Here is a 19,766-nt window from a genome sequence, read left to right as displayed (position 1 = left end):
ACAGATAACATAAAATGTGATCTACCACTTCTAGGAGGATAAATCTCGAAGACACAAGTACACTAAAATATTAACTGTTTGGAAACTTGCTTTATTTTTTTATTATTTTTTTTTATGATGGGGAATAGTCAAAATGTTTTGTCCATTCTCTATGGATATGGGTCATACTACCTACCATGTTTGTAGATTACTGCTACACTGTTACAGTTATTTTTTTTCTTTATCTAATCATTGCATCTTTCTAACAAATTTTAAAAGGTGAAGCAAAGGGGAAAAAAAAAAAAATCAGGCCTCGATGAATGAAAGATTTACAGATTCTCAGTTTAAAAAAGCGTAAACTTTTTTAAAACTGGGTAATCTGTAAATCTTATGACTGAAGCACCTGTAATTAAATTTTATATTCCATTATGCTAATGAGGTTATACAGGGAGTGATATTTATCAGTATATAAAATGTTATTTTAATACAATTTTTTAAATGGCCACGAACATACTAGTTCTTTTTATCTCTTTAATACTGCTTATGTAATTTTTTTTTTACATCCCTGTAAGCTAATTTCATTTTGCCAACTCATTTTTCCCTTTTGTTAAACAATTTTATGCATTTTTCATTTCTCTCTGGAGTTAAACCCATTTTTTAAAAAATTACTTAGCCTTTGCCTGAAAGCATTTAATACCATATTGTTAATCTCCATATTTTAAAGGTTTTTTTACAATTCTATTTTTATCAGCTCCTGATAAAAAGCGTGCACAATACCACAGTTAGATATAATTGTTATATCCTTTTTTCAAAAGGAAATCATGGTTAGCAACCAAAGCTGTCATCTGTCAAAGCAGTCATCTCTTGAACAAACATAAAATATTCATTGCACAAAATTCTTTTGGTAACTTTTTATTGTCCTTACCAATAGTTTTTAACTCAACCTGGTTTGCTTTCAATTAATCTTAAATTTTAGACTTTTCTTTTGAACTCCCTCTATTATTGTTGTCCTTGCCATCTCCTTACTTAAAATATATCTCCAATAGCTGACTGATTAGGTTATCTCTTCAGCTTGAACTTTACTCATCTTTTTTGTTGTTATATGTGTTAAAATAGGTTAAGCTTGATTTTCACCATTTTCTTCAGAAAAAAATTACTGATGCTGTTTGTAAAGGTTTCCATACTGTGGTATCAAAAAAAAGTTTGGGTATATTCCCTGAGTTTGCAGTGATTACCTGAGTAGTATATTCATGTATCGCATGCTTGGCAAATTGATAAGATGTAGGTTTCCTTTTTAAACAGTTGGTATTCAGATTGCTTAATATTTAAGAATAGTGATATTGGTAATGATATCTTATCCAGAGTATCAAAGGCTGCATACTCTTTGATCACCTCTTCATATGACAATGATTTTGTAATATTTTCTCTAGAGAGAACTAAAAGATAATTCAGCCTTTCCTAAGGCGCCTCCATAACCAGGTGGGAAGGAGCAGCAGTGCGTAGCACACGCTTCTTGATTAGACCAGGGTTAGAGCCTGTCACCACCAAATACGGAGAATGCGGAAAGGTCAGGGAATGACCACCGCATATCATGGAGCAATATGGCCTTAGTTGCTAATGCTCCTAAAAACCAAATAACAACATAACAACAACAGTCTTTCCTCTTAACACGGTTGATCGCAATTTGTTTTTCATTGTTTTTTTTTTTATTATTATTAATAATGGTTTAGAAAAGTTTCTTTCAGCTTCACAGCTCATTATTGTCATTGTCATGTAAATTTTTAAGATTGTTGTCAAATTTGGGAAAACCTCTATCAAGTTTTTTTCATATATGAGCTGTAAGCAGTGGCAGCTTGTGACTCTGATGTATGGGGTGCTGCTTCTTAAAGTTACACTAAATTGCCCTGGTTATAAGACATCTCAACATAGATAGTAATAATAATAAGAGTTAAAAATACTACAAAACATTAACTGGACACTTACCATTCACAGACTTGGGTAATCTTGAAATTTTATTTAAAATTAAAATCCATTCTGCAGTTTTTATTTGTTGAAAATTGATTAATAACTTTTTCATTCAAGTTTAGTGCACTGTTGAAACTGATAAAATTTACTTAATGGGAATTCAGGCCAATCCTGCAAACAACAAAAAGACACCATCATTGTGGAGACACACCCTTCAGGTCAACGATCAAATCGGCACTGCTCGCTCCGCAGTTCCTTCGACTTGTTTTGTCAATTATAAAAAATACGTATTGTCAACCCACCGACCAGGCATTGACTCAACTACTGGGAGTAAAATGTGGAACTGTCTAGTGCACAGTTCCACCTATGGTTAAACTTGAAAGTTGAAAATGATTTCGTGTTTTTATTCGTTTATTGGCATTAGCATTAGTTGAGGCATATGATGCAAGAAAGCAAGCTTATACAGCATCAGCCAAAAACAACAGATGGAAGTCTGTTCCAGTAGTCAACTACCCATTAGCTAAAGGCAAACTTCCACACATCTCTTCTAGAACTGTCTTTCCTCAATTTGTATCTATACCCCCCCCCCAGGTTCTTAGTCTGAGCAAGCGGAAGTATTCCATAAGCATTGAGCCTGCTCAAAACATTCAAGGCCTTATGCACCTCAATCAGATCACCTCGCAGGTGGCTACTCTCCAGATGCTGCAATTTGCAGAACTTAAGCATTTCTTCATAAGCGCACCCCTTTGTTCCATTCACTAATTTCGTTGCCCTTCTCTGTACTCATTCTAACAGATCTACATCCTTCTAGATCTGTTAGAATGTTTAAATCTATTAGAATCTGTTAAAATGAGGCCTCCAGACCTTATCCCTGCTAGAAAAATTCCTGTATATCATTGACAAGACATCATGAGCTACTCTTGCAGACCGTCTGCACTGCTCAGAAAACTTTCATATCTTACTGCACAATTACCCTCAGGTCTTTTTCATTCTCCACCACCCTGTGTGGCGCCTCCGTATCCAGGTGGGAAGGAGCAACAGTGTGTAGCACACGCTTCTTGATTAGACCGGGGTTCGAGCCCATCACCACCAAATACGGAGGAGGTGGAAAGGTCAGGGAATGACCACCGCATATTCCCGGAGCAATATGGCCTTAGTTGCTAATGCTCCTAAAAAAAAACCAAACCAAACCTCCCTGAGTGTAGTACCACAGAATTGGTACGTTTCTCTTGGGTGACTGCTACCCATAATATGCAGTACTCTGCATTTGTCAATGTTAAACTTCAGTTGCCACTTCTCAGACCATCTGCCTAACTTTCCCAGATCCTGCTGCTTAGTGTCATTAACAACCCTGCCAATCTTTGTATCATTTGCAAACTTGGACGTTAAGCCTGATATACCTTCATCGATATCATTGATAAATACACAAAATAACAATGGACCCAGCACCGAACCCTGGGGGACTCTGCTAATAACATTAGTCCACATAGAGCAGTGTCCATTTATTACCACTCTCTGCTGTCTTCCACTCAACCATCCCTTTATCCATTGCAGTAACTTGTCCATAATGCCATACCACTCCAATTTGTACAGCAGTCTTCCATGTGCCACAGTATCAGAAGCTTTCCTTAAATCCACGTATACGATATCAAAATTGTTTTTAGCATCCAGTTCCTTTGTGACCACACATCGTAGTAGCCAATCAAATTGGTCAGACAAGACTTCCCCATAACAAACCCATGCTGTGTTTGAACTATTGCTACTGTCTTGTCTAGATGATCCTGCATCACCTATTTAACCAGTGACTCCATTATTTATTTTCCCTGGAACAGAAGTTAAACTAACAGGTCTATAATTTTGTGAACTGGGGATACATTTGCACATCTCCAGTCCATGGGGACATTCCCTGACTCTAAGGATGCTCTCATAATTATGGCTAAGGGTTTGCTTACTTCCCTTGCTGCCTCCATTATAACAGGATAGATTTCATCTGCCCCAGGTGCCTTTTTAATGTTTAACTTCAACAATTTCTCCTCCACTTTGCTCTCAGTTATCACAAAATCACTTAGCTCCCTGTTAGAGTTTGATAGCCTTCTGGCATCCCCTGCTTGAATAACTCCTCATGTGTGAATGTAGATGCAAAATACTCATTCAGTTTATCAGATACGTGAGCAGGATCATCAATAGCCAAACCATCTGTGTTAAGTGGACGAATCTGATTCATTCCCTTCCTTCTAGAGTTTACATAAGTAAAGAATTCTTTGCTGTTTTCTTTGCGTCCTTGCCAAATATTTCTCGTAATCTTACCTCCTTTGTGACTTTATTTTACTTCTTTGTGAAATTATTAAATAAGAGGACTCATCAAGCTGAATGTTTGATAGTCCTCTTATTTAATAATTTTGAGGGCAATGGTCCATTTCTCAAATTCGTCCAACAAAATGCCAAATTTACATCTAATCCCCCCAACCCCTCTGCAACTAGCATAAAAAGCATCTCCTATGGCATTACGTCCAGATACAGTCCAGTCTGCATGCATAGTACATGCAATAAGGCCTTGATTCTTAGAAGAACTGCCATCAGCAATTCCACCCCAATTACTTCCAACTATTTCACACTATACAGATTCTATGCTAGTATGCGAAATATCTGAATCCGGGAAAGCTTTCGTCGTGCTCAGGCTACTTTTGATAAGAAGCATAACCCCTCCCCTTCTATCTTCCCTGTCCTTCCTAAATACATTATACATTCTGTACTGAAACTCATCATCCATTATCTCCAGGTGGCACCAGGTTTCTGTAAGCCCTATTATGTCAGCGTTACCTGTCCTAACCAGCAGTTTGAATTCACTCATTTTATTGACGACACTTCTGACATTACTGTATAAACAACTAAGACTTAGTGTTCTTGTATAGTTAACTACTCTGACACACCCCTTAAAGTTATTTAAGCTTACTTCCCTGGCATTTGCTACCAGCTCATTTGAAATGCTTTTGCCCTCAGAACATCTTGCTACTATGTAAACAAATACTCTTGAGGTACGTGCAAGAGTTAATTTGACCAATGCTATCAGATAAATGCATATCTATATTACCCTTGTTCTCCCAAACTAGCAGTTTTCCTGAACCTTTAAGGTATCCTCAATAATACTGGCAAAAACTTTTGCACCACCTTTGTTTAAATGTATCCCGTCTCTACAAAACAGATTCCTTCTGCCTACAAGTGCAGGCCAAGCTGATAGAAATTTCCCCCCAAAAGCCTTGCAGAGTTCTTCAACTCTGGAATTAATCCACAAGGCTTTCAGCATGTAATCCCTCCTATCGTGCCTGGGCAGAATTGTGACCTATCTTGCGACATTTCTTCAGCATGGTCCTATATTTGTCTAACAAATCGTCAGATCAGTTATGCTTAATGTCATTAGTCCCCATGTGAATAAGAATAATAATATTCTCTTTCACCCCTTAAAATCTGACAGTGTTGGTGACATCATTAATAGTTGCTCCTGGCAAGACATACCCTGGTTCTAGTCCACCTATCCTTATTACAAAATAAGGATAGGTGGACTAGAATCTTGATAGAATCTTGATAAGGATAGGTGGACTAGGTACGTTGCTAGAGTCTTGAGCATTTGACGAGCTCCCAGTAACATTATTCTCGAGGGCGGATGGGATCTACAGAGTTATATTAAAGGAGGCAGCAAAGGAACTAACCAAATCCTTAACCATAATTATGAGAGCATCCTTATATTTGGTGGAGGTTCCCGCAGATTGGAAATATGTGGATGTATCCCAAATTCACAAAGAGGTATCACAGTGTTGCAGGAGTAATTACAGATGTGTTATTTTAATTTCTGTTCCAGAGAAAATAATGAAGTCATTGGTAAAAGAACTAATGTGGGATCATCTACACAAAGGCAGCAATTATACTTCAAACACAGCATATGTTTGTTAAGGGGAAATCTTGTATGACCAACTTGGTTGGTTACTATGATGTGGTCACAAAGGAACTGAAATCATATCAAAATGAAAAAATTATTTTGATATCATATACTTGATTTCAGGAAGGTGCCTCCTTAGCCAGGTGGGCTGGAGCAGCAGCGCGTAGCACATGCTCCTTGATTAGACCGGGGTTCAAGCCCGTGACCACCAAATACGGCGAATGCGGTAGGTCATTCCCTGACCATCGCATATCCCCAGCCCGGATAAAGGATGAGGGTTGGCGTCAGGAAGGTCATCCGGCCGTAAAAAGAAAATTCATGCCAAAACAGTAAAAACGCTGACCTCATATATATATAAATAATGGGAAAAAGGCGGGACAAAAAAAAAAAAATACTTGATTTCAGGAAAGCTTTTGATAGTGTAGCATATAAAAGACTGCTGTACAGATTGGAGCAGTATGGCATCATGGGCAAGTTGCTGCTATCAATAAAGGGATAGCTGAATGGGAAAAGACAGAGAATGGCAATCAGTGGGCATTGCACTTTGTGTACTAATGTTATTAGTGAAGTCCCCCAAGGCTTAGAGTTGGGCCATTGTTGTTTTCTTTATTTATTCATTTATATTGATGAAGGTATATCAGGCTTAATGTCCAAGTTTGGAAATGATACAAAGATTGGCAGGGTTGTTAATGACTGATAGTAATGATAGTGTGGTACTGCAGCAGGATCTAGAAAAGTTAGGCAGATGGGCAGAGAAATGGAAACTGAAGTTTAACATTGATAAATGCAAAGTACTGCACATGGGTAGTAGAAACTCCAGAGTAATATACCAACTATGTGGTACGACACTTAGGATAGTGGAAAATGAAAAACATCTGTGGTAAAATTGTGCAGTCAGATATGAAGATCTCTGAGAAATGCTGGCAGGACGGCTCATGAAGTTTTGCCAATGATATACAGGAATTTTGATAACAGGATAAAAATGAGGTGATTATCCCATTGTATAGGCAATGGTCAGGCCACATCTTGAATACTGCAAACAGTTCTGGAGGTCCCATTTTAGAAAGGATGTGGAGCTGCTGGCACAAGTACAGAGAAGGGGAACAAAGTAGTGCTCTTAGTAGGTGGTAGATGACTTTCATCAACTGGTGAAATACCACCACTTTGCTTATTGGAGGTTTGAAGTGGTGAAAGCCATGTTTAGTCTCTAGAGCAAAGTTTCCGGCATCCCCCTCTTCCCATACTTCTCCTTCAACCCATGCATGGTACGAAGTACTATAGGTTTTGATACCTTTCGTGTTTGGGGTTTTCATAAAAAAAAAAAAAAAAAAAAACAAGGAAAGGCCTCAGTTCTGCATATTGCATCATCTGGAGACTACACACCTGCAAGGTGACCTGACTGAGGCTTTAAGGCTTTAAATGGATTAAGCAAGCTCACTACTGTGATTCTTCTTCCTCAGACCACACACATGAGGGGCACAAATTCAAACTGAGGAAGGACAGTTGCAGAATAGATGTGCAGAAGTTTATCTTTAACCAGCAGATGGTTGATTGCTGGAGCAAATTTCCTTCTGTTGTGGATATTGATAGTTTCAATATAAATTCAGGGAAGAATTAAAACTACTGGAGGGAATGAATATGTGAAATGGGAGGGTTTTTTTTTTTTTTTTTTATGTGAAAACATCTTTGGCTTCACCTACTAAATTTTGGACTGAAGTAAAACCAATTTGTCACGATTTGCGAAACAGAAATAATGTCAAATGACGATTTGCAAAATCGTAACAGAATAGTGAATTCCAAGGAGACGAAAGAGGTTTGAATGATGGAAATCACTTCATTTGACATTTCTGGTTTATTGATTTGAAAATAATGATTCTGCATGGGAGTGATGTCATATGACACCATTTCCAGTTTTTAAATTTTGCCAAGAAACCAGAAATTACAATTTTGCAACACGTTATTTCCATGTCGCAAAATCACGTAAACATGTCGACACGATTTTGTTGATTTGAAGCACCATTCATGCAACAAGGCATGAATGGTTCTTCAAATCAACAAGTCTGTTGTTTCTCTGGCATTACTTTCTTGCAACACGTGAAGGTATGTTTGTAAGTTTGAAGCTTGATGCTCCCCAAAGGTTAACTAGTGGAGACAGACACTAACTTGTTGATCACTGCAATGGTGTCTGCTTTGTTCTCACCCAAAGGATCTTTGGAAGCATTATTTAGCCACAGCAAAATGTGCTTGTGTGGACTACTAAGATGTTGAAATTCTATGTGCTTGAAAAAGTTGACCATGTAAAATTGACCAAACGGACTATAACATTTTGACTGCAATATTTTCATAATTACATCCAAAATCTTCTTGAAGTATATTGCACAAATGACAGTATCTTCGTTCACTAGCGTAGCCTTCTGCATGAAGTCAATGTCGCTTGCATCGTAGTTTGAGTGCCAATTTCATTGGCACTCAGAGTCAAGAACATTGTAGGTTTAACAAGCTGTCTAATCGTGGTGAATAGAGATCACACTTACGTTGAGCTGAGAAGTAGATTGAGGTTGGAATTGTCCTTAGGAAGGCCAAATTATTTTCAATATAGCTGTTAAGTGTTCTTCGGATCGAGTTTACTTGTCAGTCAGTTTTATATCTTTCCCTATGTATTTGAAATACACTGTCAAAGAATCTCTCATTCTCAATCTTATTACCTTCATTGCTACGTAAAGGAGATGATATCGAGTAATGCCATATTCGTCAGATTGTCAGAGCTGAACTCACTGCCATCATGAACAAAGTCACATGTAAATTCTCTCTAAACGTTCTGAATTGTCCAAGATAAATGCTGGGAAAGGACAATACCTCTGTATGCTCATTAAACAGTAAGCCCTGTGGTATGTTAGTTTCTCCTGGGACGATTCTAAGATATTTATCGTTGCTCCACAAGAAGTTTGCTGTTGGGCGACGAGACTTTCCTCGATCTGCTTTGAACTGCTTTGCTTATGTTGTCTTTAGCCAAGTTAATTTCCATGTGACTGTCAAAGAATGATTGATCTACCTTGATTTGATTCAATTGACAGGGAGGCATGCCGATCAAATATTGAAGCCACACTTTAACCACTTGCTTTCTTACTAACCCGATCAAATAGCTGGACTTGTGTATTTTCTTGCATTTTATATGCACAAATAAAGCACCTGAGACCCACATGCAGACAATGTGGCATTCTTGGCCAAGTGTTCAATGTGCCTGTTTCAGTCAATCTCCCCTGGCAAGCGATGGACCATGGTATTGACTGAAACAGGCACATTGATTACTTCGCCCAGAAATGCTGTATTGTCCGTATGTGTGTCTCAGGCACCTTATTTGCAAGTACGGTTGTTGGGTTTTTTTTGCCGCAAGAGCTTGCGCGAATGGTAAGTGAGGAGAAATAAGCCCCTCTGTCACTAAATCCAACATTGATAAATGTGATGGAATTTCTGGGTAGACAAAGCCATTCAACTGAGATAGCACTGGAATTTTGTTTGTAAGTGATCTTCTGCAGCTATTACACATAAGGATCCCGTCAACATCAACACTGGGAAATCCAGTGCGTATCAATGGTGCATCTTTAGTAGCTTCTTTGTATCATTTTCAAACGACAGACTCATAAATGTAGCATACAGAACAGAAATTGTTTTTCATAAATATCCTTTCAAACTCTCGTGTGTTCTTATGTGAATAGCAGTCAGTGTAAAGAAAAGGAGCTTAATCCCATCTGCTCTACAATTGGTGAAATGCTCCGTTGTTCATAATTAATACTCACTTTCGGAACCTTAGTTGCTAATGCGCCAATAAAATCCAAACCAAACCAAACTCACTTTCGGTACATTGTTAGATGGGGCGACATTGGTGGATGAAGGCACCGCTAAATTCAAAGCTTGATTTTCTGTTTGTCTTTTACACAATCTCGATAGCCCTATGCCATTTTTGCAAACTCAATGTCGATACTCTCAACAACACTCTGCATTTGACTTCAGCATCATTGAACACAAAGGCTGTAGCAGAGTGGCATTCAGTCCCTTTCACTGCTCAGAAAATTATTCCTGTGAAAGCCTCAACAGTGACACCCAACAATGGAATGTAATGAAAATGCAGATTGCAACAATACAAATACTTGTATTGTTGCAATCATGCTATTCAACAAATGGCTACAATGAAAGAGGTAATTAGGCTATTGGCTTGGATTTCTCTAACCTGTTTCAAACGTTGATTCAGTAGAGTAAGCAGCGGGCATGTGCATAAAACATTACATCAATGATACTAAATATTTTGGACTGAAGTATGATGCCAGTACACCGAAATTGAGTCTTCTTGATGAGCAGAAAATCCAGTACACTATTATTATGGGGGACTGCAATGCTAAGGTTGGAAAAAGACAAAACAGCACAGAAAGGTGAACTATAGGAAATTTTGGAATTGGTGAAAGAAATGAAAGTCTTGTGGAATTTGCAGAATCTCAAGGATTGTCAGTAATGAACACTTTTTTTCAAGAAAAGGGTGAACAGAAAGTGGACATGGAAGAGTCCAAATGGATAACAACTAATGAATTAGACTTCATCCTCACCAACAGAAGATATATTGTGAATGATGTTACCATCATGAATAAGGTAAATGTTGGAAGTGATCACAGAATGGTAAGATGCACACTTGATATAGATGTAGGAAATAAAAGGAAAAAACTGACTCGAGTAAATAATATGAAGGTCTTTGAGATAACAGAAGAGGAGAAAGAGCAGTATGTACTGGAACTTAAGAACAAGTTTGAGCTTCTGCCGACTGCTCAGTACCAAGGTATTGAGGAGGAATATTAAAACTTTCTGAAAGTGATAAAGCCCAAGAATCCTATAGGGAAAAAGAAATCCAAAGAAGAAAAAATTATTCAAGAAACACTTGTTATGAAGAACCGAAGGCGACAAATGAAGAGCAAGATAAACACTGACAAGGAGAAAATTGAGTATACTGAGTTATGCAAAGCCATTAGAAAGAGACTCAGAGAGGACATAAGAAGAATTTAACACAAGAAAAGTAGAACGGGCATTAAGGGAAAACAAAGGACTTAAATCAGCAGCCATGAGCAGTAATACAGAAAGACAAATGATATTGAAACTGAAGAACAGCGATGGTGTACTTATAAATAGCAGAGAAGGCATAATTCAAATAGCAGAAGACTACTATAGAGAATTATACAAGGAGCAATGATGCCAGCAGTGGGGAAGATGGATCGCAAATTAGCAACACATGCAAAATATCCGATATTCTTCCTGATGAGGTAGAACATGCATTGAAGAAAATGAAGAATCAGAAAGCCCCGGAGGAAGATAAAGTTACTGTAGAGTTGTTAAAATTGGGAGGAAGAGACATAACACAAAAACTGGCAAGGCTCTTCACAAAATGCATTAGAAAAGGTGTGATGCCTAAGCAGTGGAATAATGCAATCATAGTTTTGCTGCATAAGAAAGGAGATAAATCAGAAATTGGAAATTATACACCAATTAGCTTGTTATCTCACATCTACAAAGTGTTCACAAGGGTAATTACTAACAGATTAGAAACAATACTTCATGAGAATCAACCGAAAGAGCAAGCTGGCTTTAGGACAGGATTCTCAACTATGGATCACCTTCACGTAATATCACAGCTAATGGAGAAAGCAAATGAATATAAAACACCATTATGCCTGGCATTTGTGGATTATGAAAAGGCATTTGACTCCATACGTCATAAGGCAATGTTTCGGGCACTGGAAAGACGAGGCATAGATACCCCATATATTATGATTTTGAAGAAAATATATGAGAATGCTACCTCCTTTATTAGACTAGAAAAAGACAGTAGGAAATTTAAAATATAGAAAGGAGTTCGACAAGGAAACACAATATGCAATTTGGGGAGTACAACGTCTACAGAAAGGATAGACAGGATAGGAAGGGGGGAGGTGTTATGCTATTAGTTAAGAAACACATAAAAACCAAGGAAGTGAAGCCAGTCGACATCGCTGGACAGTGCAGTGTGGAGTCAGTTTGGTGTGACATAAACATTGGGAGATCAAAATTGAGAGTAGGAGTGTGCTATAGGCCTAATGACTCTGATGAGTATAATAAGGAACTATACAGGGAAATAGAGTGGGCCAGTAAATCAGAGTGTCTTATAATGGGAGATTTTAATTTCCCAGATATTGACTGGAATTTGGGGGCTGGATACTCACACACTAGCAGGGCTTTTGTGGATTTATTGGATGATTGTTTTCTACATCAGCATGTTCGGGAGGCAACTAGAGGGAGTAATACTCTTGATTTGATTATCAGCAGTGATTCTTCATGCATTAAGAATCTGCAGATAAATGAACCACTAGGTGGCAGTGATCACAGTGTGCTGAAGTGGGATTTACTCAAAGAGGTAACTACCATTAGGGGTAAAGGGAAGGGTTATTGCTTCCGTAAAGGCGACTACGATGGACTGAGACAGTATTTAAATTCTATACAGTGGGACCAACTGATGATGTTACCAACAGCAAATTCAAAATGGGAAGCATTCAAAGAACTTATCTTGGAAGCTACTAGGCTTTACATACCAACTAAGAAATATTGTTCAAGGTTTAGGCCAAAATGGATGTCAGATGAACTAATGAGGCATATGGCAGAGAAGAAAAATGCATGGGATACATACAAATTAACACATGACACAGAAGCCTATGATAGATACAAGTTGATATGCAACCAAGTTACAAAGGAGGTTAGGCAGGCGAAGGCAGATTACGAGAAATCCTTGGCAAGGGATGCAAAGAAAAACAGCAAAGAGTTCTTTACTTATGTAAACTCTAGAAGGAAAGGGATGAATCAGATTGGTCCACTTGATATTGATGGGTCAACTGTTGATGATCCTGCTCAGGTAGCTAACAAACTAAATGAATATTTTGCATCGACATTCACACACGAGGAGTTATTCAGCGAGGGGAATGCCAGAGGTGTATTCAACTCTAGCAGTAAGCTACAGAATCTTGAAATAACTGGGAGTAAAGTGGAGGAGAAACTGTTGAAGATAAACACAAGAAAGGCACCCGGGGTGGATGGGATCTATCCAGTTATATTAAAGGAGGCAGCAAAGGAAGTAAGCAAACCCTTAGCCATAATTATGAGAGCTTCCTTGGACTCAGGGGAGGTACCCATAGACTGGAAATTTGCAAATGTGACCCCAATTCACAAAGGAGGATCAAAGGCTGACACAAGTAATTATAGACCGGTGAGCTTAACTTCTGTTCCAGGAAAATTAATGGAGGCACTGGTTAAAGAAGCACTGCAGGATCATTTAGACAAGACTTCAGTTATAGCTCAGACACAGCATGGTTTTGTTAAGGGGAAGTCTTGCCTGACCAACTTGATTGGATACTATGATGCAGTCACAAAAGAACTGGATGCAGGGAATAACTTTGATATTATATACTTGGATCTTAGAAAGGCTTTTGATACTGTTGCACATGGAAGACTACTACACAAATTGGAGCAGTGTGACATTGGAGGCAAATTGCTGCTATGGATAAAGGGGTGGTTGAGGGGGAGAAGACAGAGAGTGGTAATCAATGGACACTGCTCATCGTGGACTGATGTTATTAGTGGAGTCCCTCAGGGCTCAGTGTTGGGTCCATTATTGTTTTCTGTATTTATAAATGATATTGATGATGGTATATCGGGATTAATGTCCAAGTTTGCAGACGATACAAAGGTTGGCAGGGTTGTCAAGGACACTACTGACACTATGCTGCTGCAACAGGATCTGGAAAGGTTGAGCAGATGGGCTGAGAGGTGGCAAATGAAGTTTAACATTGACAAATGTAAAGTACTACACATGGGAAACAGCAACCCCAGAGCAACGTATCAACTCTGTGGTACAACACTGACAGTGGTAGAGAATGAAAGGGACTTGGGGGTGGTTGTGCAGGCAGATATGAAGTTCTCTGAGCAGTGCAGACGGGCTGCAAGAGTAGCTCATGGAGTATTGTCAATGATATACAGGAATTTTTCCAGCAGGGATAAGGAGGTGATTATTCCATTGTATAAGGCGATGGTCAGGCCACACCTAGAGTACTGTATACAGGTCTGGAGGCCTCATTTCAAGAAGGATGTAGAGCTGCTGGAACGAGTACAGAGAAGGGCAACAAGATTAGTGAATGGAACAAAGGGGTGCTCTTACGAAGAAAGGCTTAAGTTTTGCAAATTACAGTGTCTGGAGACTAGGCACCAGCGAGGTGATCTGATAGAGGTGTATAAAGCCTTGAATGGTTTAAGCATGCTCAATGCTGATGGGATTCTTCCTCTAGCTCAGAATAATCACCTGAGAGGGCATAAATTCAAATTGAGGAAAGACAGATGTAGGATAGACGTGTGGAAATTTGCCTTTAGCCAGCGGGTGGTTGGTTGGTGGAACAGACTTCCATCCCTTGTGGTGGAGGTTGATAGCCTAAATAAGTTTAAGGCTCAGCTGGACAGGTATTTTGAACGAACAGAGGGGTGAAGTGGAAGTGGGTTTTTTTTTTTTTTTTTTTTTTTGGCTGATGCTGCATAAGCTTGCTTTCTTGCATCAAATGCCTCTACTAATGCTAATGCTAATGCTAATATCTCCGAAACTGTTTACTGCTGCCCTTGAGGAAGCTTTCAGAAGATTAGACTGGTCGCAGAAAGGAGTCAATGTGAATGGAGAGTACTAAACCATTTCCGATTTGCAGATGACATTGTGGTCGTAAGCCACGATCCCAAAGAATTAGAGGAAAATCTTAATCAGTTATGCAAATATGATTAAGATTTTGTTTTAAATCTTACTAACTTCTACAATAGATTCCATCTGTTGTAGAAGTTAGTAAGGATTTTGGACTAAAGATGAATATGGCTAAAACAAAAGTAATGATGAACTAGTATGCCACAGAAAGGGACATAATGATTGAAGGAGCAGGAATTGAAAAGGTGGAGTCATATACTTATCTGGGACAAGTAATTAGCTGTAATAATGATAAATGGCTGGAAGTCAAGAGAAGAATAAATTTTGGATGGATAGCATTCAAGAAATATAGTCACATACTGAAGAGCAATATCCCAGTTTGTCTGAAACATAAAATAATAAACCAATGTATACTCCCCACCTTGACTTATGAAAGTGAAACTTAGGCACTCACCAAAAGAATGGAAGAGAAACTGAGAACTACACAGCAAAGAATGGAACGAATTATATTGGGAATCAGACTGTTAGATAAGAAGAGAAACACGTGGATTAGGCAGCAAACTCAAGTAAAGGACATTCTCATCAAAACTAAAGACCTAAAATGGTCTTGGGCAGGACACATAGCTCGAAGACATGATGACAGATGGACTAAGAAAATAACAGAATGGTACCCAAGAGGAGCTAAGAGAAAACCTGGAAGACAACAATGGAGATGGACAGATGAAATTCATGAGTTTGTGGGTAGTAAATGGATGGCCATTGCACAAAACAGAAGGAACTGGAAAGTTGCTGGAGAGGCCTTCATCCTGCAGTGGATTGAAAATGAGTGATGATGATGCTAGTGTCACTAATTGATTCGGTAGAGTAAGTAGCGGGCATGAGCTAAAAAAATGAGCATAAAACTACTTTGGCTCTAGCTGTTCAATTTTAAAACAGTTCTGATTTTCATCAAAGTTGTTTTCACATAAACATGTTTTATGTGTACAGGGTACACAGTTTTTTTTTTTTTTTTTTGTTGATGATGTATAAGCTTGCTTTCTAATATCATTTGCCACTGCTAATTCTAATCTTTCTTAACAAGTGACATCACATTTACGAGCTTTGCATGAAAATACATGCAAAGGGTGCATGAACTGACAAGCTAACAATACTACATTAAAACTACATTTAATCTAATAATTTCTTTTTTCCATACAAATTGTATTGTAAAAAGTAAGAGAAATTGTCATATATCTGTTTGTCCACTGAAGAGAAATTTGGTTGGCTTGACAAATGTTTTTAAAAAGTCCAAAGAATTTCATGAAAATCCATCCACTTGGATTCCCTCTGTTACATGCAGACAGAGGATATGGCGAAAGCAATAGGCATGCAACTTTAATCATTGCCGAAGCTGTTCAATGAGGTCTATGATTATATTTTTTTGCAGACAGTCTGCAAAAGTATTTCATGGTGTCGTGTCAATGATATACAGGAATATTTCTAGCAGGGATAAGGGATAACGGTCAGGCCACACCTTGAGTAATGTATACAGGTCTGGATGCCTCATTTTAGGAAGGATGTAGAGCTTCTTGAACAGGTACAGAGAAAGGCAACAAGATTAGTGAATGGAACAAAGGGTTGCTCTTACGAAGAAAGGCTTAAGTTCAAATTAGAGTGTCTGGAGAGTAGCCACTGCAAGGTGATCTGATCGAGGTGTTTAAGGCCTTGAATGGTTTGAGCAAGCTCAATGCTGATCTTTCTATTATCCAGATTAATTGCCTGAGGGAACATAAATTCAAATGAAGGAAGGACAGTTGTAGAACAGATGTGTGGAAATATGCCTTTAGCTAGCAGGTGGTTGATTGCTGGAACAAACTACCATCTGTTGTTGTAGAAGTTGACAGCTTAAATAAATTCAAGGCACAAACATTTGGAGCAAATGAATGGGTAAAATGGTAGTTTTTTTTTTTTTTTTTTGGTTGATGCTGTATAAGCTTGCCTTTCTTGCATCATATGCCTCTACTAATGCTATACAACAATTCCCAGCTACTACAACAATATACACTGAGTGATCACTGAATTATGATCACCTACCTAATACTTCATAGGTCCTCCTTTTGCCCTCACAGTACAGCAGCTATCCAACGTGGCATTGATTCAACAAGATGTCGGAAGTGTTCAGGAGGTATGGCCAACCAAACTGTGTGTAATGCGGCTAGCAATGCAGGTATGGAGGTGATTGGTGTATCCAGACGCCTGATATGCCTTTCCATAATGTCCCACAAGTGCTCTATGGAATTGATATTGGAGGAGTTCGGAGGCCAGTCGATATGCTGGAAGTGAGAACTGTGTTCCTCAAACCATTCCTGCACATCAAGTGCCCGATGGCTCAGCACATTGTTATCTTGGAAGTCACCATTGCCATTTGGGAAAAAGTGTAACATAGTGTACACAGTCAGCAAGCAGTTGACGATAGCAGAGACCAGTGATACGTTTTTCCATATGCACCAAGGGTCAAAGTTCCTGCCAGTGAAATATGCCCCACACCATACAACCACCTCTACCAACCTGCACTTTTGATACCATATGATGGATGAAGAGCTTCATGTTGTTGAAGCCAAATCTGTACACGACCACCCACGGTGTGGGATAAATAATGTGACTCATCCAACCAGCACACCTTCCGGTCTTCTAATGTCCAACTTACATGCTCTTTCACTAGGCGAGTCTTTTGCGCTGATGAATCTTGGTTAGGAGAGGATGTCGTAGGGGTTGTCTGCTGGTATAGCCATACATGCAAGCGTGTGATGCATGGTCATGCCAGATATTGTTCCGGGTTGGCCCATGTTGTATTGGGTAGTCAACTCTTCAACAGTGTGTTGCCTGTTCGCCTGTATGAGTTGTCAGACCAGGCACTCACCTCCAACATCAATATTTCGCTGACCTTTGCAGTTTTGCCACCAGGTTGTTTGACCATTTTGGTGCCAGTCCTGGTACACTTTAACAACATCGGCTCTCGAACACTCTACCAGTTCAGCCATTTGGGAAATCGAGGCACCAGCTCGTCGAGCTCTCACAATCTGTCCTTTATCAAAGTCCGATAAATCCTGCCTTTTACCCATCACTCTCGGAATTTTACTACCTACTGAACCACTGACATCTTAGCTATGCCACACTGATCAACTGACTCCGCACTCTCGTACCTCACATGGTCAATGGGTTGCATTCAGTTTTCATAGGGGTGGTCATAATTCAGTGAATGTATTACTAAATTTATGAACACCACAGTATTAATTATATGAACATAATACCAAAAGGAAATCAAATATTCAAGAATTATACCTAATATATAACTTGCAATGTAACTAATATAACTTGCAAAGTTCACTTTGGCAACAGTCAATTTTATGTTCAACTTTCGATATTTAGGGCACCTCCGTAGACATTTGGGCAGGAGAAGCATTGTATAGTACACGCTTCTTGATTAGACTGGGGTTCGAGCCCGTGACCACCAAATACAGAGAATGCGGAAAGGTCAGGGAATGACCACCGCATATCCGCGGAGCAATATGGCCTTAGTTGCTAATGCTCCTAAAAATCAAATAACAACAACAACAACCGATATTTAGATAAATATCTAGATATATTTATAAATTTTTTTATTTATCTAAATATAAATACAAAAATAAAGAAATCCATGTAATAGGTGCTAATAATTATTCATTTACTATAGACTACATTTGTTAAGCAAAAAACCTTCAAATTATCACAAAAATAATGTTCTAAATTTAGGAGAAAACCAACAAACATTTGCCGCAGAATGAGTAATTAATTTAAGTTTCAAATATTAACATCTTGCAGTGTGAATAAAATAGAATTATGCTGTAGTTGTGATGTACTGTTGGATTGTGCTATTCTACATCATTATAAAATAATTACTTTAAATCAAGGTTTTCCTATCACTGTAGCTCTGCTAAATTGCACTTATTCATCCTGCTTAATGTGGGTTTCAAGCAAATGACTGTCACAGGCAAATCAAATGTCGGCAGTTCATCCTATGAATCGATGACTGTGTTTGACAATTGGTTATTCAGTTTTCTCTCAGCTCACTGCAAGCAATGGTAGATGGCTCTCTGTGTACCACTAATGCTGGTGGTCTCTCTCTCTCTCTCTCTCTCCCCTTGTATATTAATGACCTCCTAGTACATTAATCCAGGGTGTTGCACAAATGGCTTCAACTTTTTTCAACTTCAAATTATTTATTTTCTTGTGGAGTAATATGAAAATTTATTCTCTGGCAAATGCTGTAACCCTGTTTTAAAGTCATATCTTTTTATAATATTACATTCCATATTACCCATCTTTTTCCCCAGATTACATAAGAAATCATAGCTTATCTTAGTTTCAATGTCTGGGTTACCATAAGTGAGGTATATTGCCCCCTCCCCAGGGAAGCAGAGTGATGTGCAGTAAACTATTTATAATGTGATTATTCTTAAAAGCAGAAAAATATTAATATGTGAGCATCAAAACGTTGGAACAATCAAGTCCTAATTAGGAATTCAATTTTATTTGTAGTAATAAATTGAAATTAAGCCATACATAAATATGTATACAACAATAATAGTATTATTGTTGTTTCATGAATCCTGGGCACATAGGCCTTTTCCCTGGTAAATATGTATATTTTGGAGTTTTTACTCAATATATTCACGGATACATAACATTTATTTTTATTTATTTTTTGGAATAAATATAATTCTAAATTATGTGATATACTATATCATAACAATAAGTTAAAAGTTATTGATACTTATGTGTTGTTCATATTATAAGATACTCTAAAAATTTTTTTTGGAAATATGGATATACATGTGAAATTACATAAAAAGCATAATAAGTATAGTGAGTTAAATAATGAGGGTGAACATTTCTTTTGATCACCTTGTAATCAGTGCCAGTAAACATGTATCTGGCTGACTTACAGTACTTAATAAAAGAAACCAAAGCACCAAGCCAAAAAACTATAGGAATCTACAGAAACAAGGCCAGTTCTAGTAGCAGTCACAGCTGGAATGCTTGGCCCTACTTTGTCCTAACTGCTATGTTACTATTCCAGTCTGTAGACTGGAAGAGTAACAAGGACAGTTTACTAACAATAAATCA

General features: G+C 38.2%; 1 protein-coding gene across 1 annotated transcript in view; it reads left to right on the top strand.

Moving 5' to 3' along the window:
* LOC150076628 (uncharacterized) overlaps positions 1–19,766 on the top strand; it is a 1,101,557-nt gene that overhangs the window by 21,107 nt on the left and 1,060,684 nt on the right. The window lies entirely within an intron of this gene.

Source organism: Mastigoproctus giganteus, chromosome 12 (genome assembly GCF_048544385.1).
Source record: "Mastigoproctus giganteus isolate SK-2022 chromosome 12, ASM4854438v1, whole genome shotgun sequence".
NCBI classification, from domain to species: Eukaryota; Metazoa; Arthropoda; class Arachnida; order Uropygi; family Thelyphonidae; genus Mastigoproctus; species Mastigoproctus giganteus.
The sequence above is the reverse complement of the archived record's forward strand: the minus strand, read 5'-3'. Positions and strand labels throughout refer to the sequence as shown.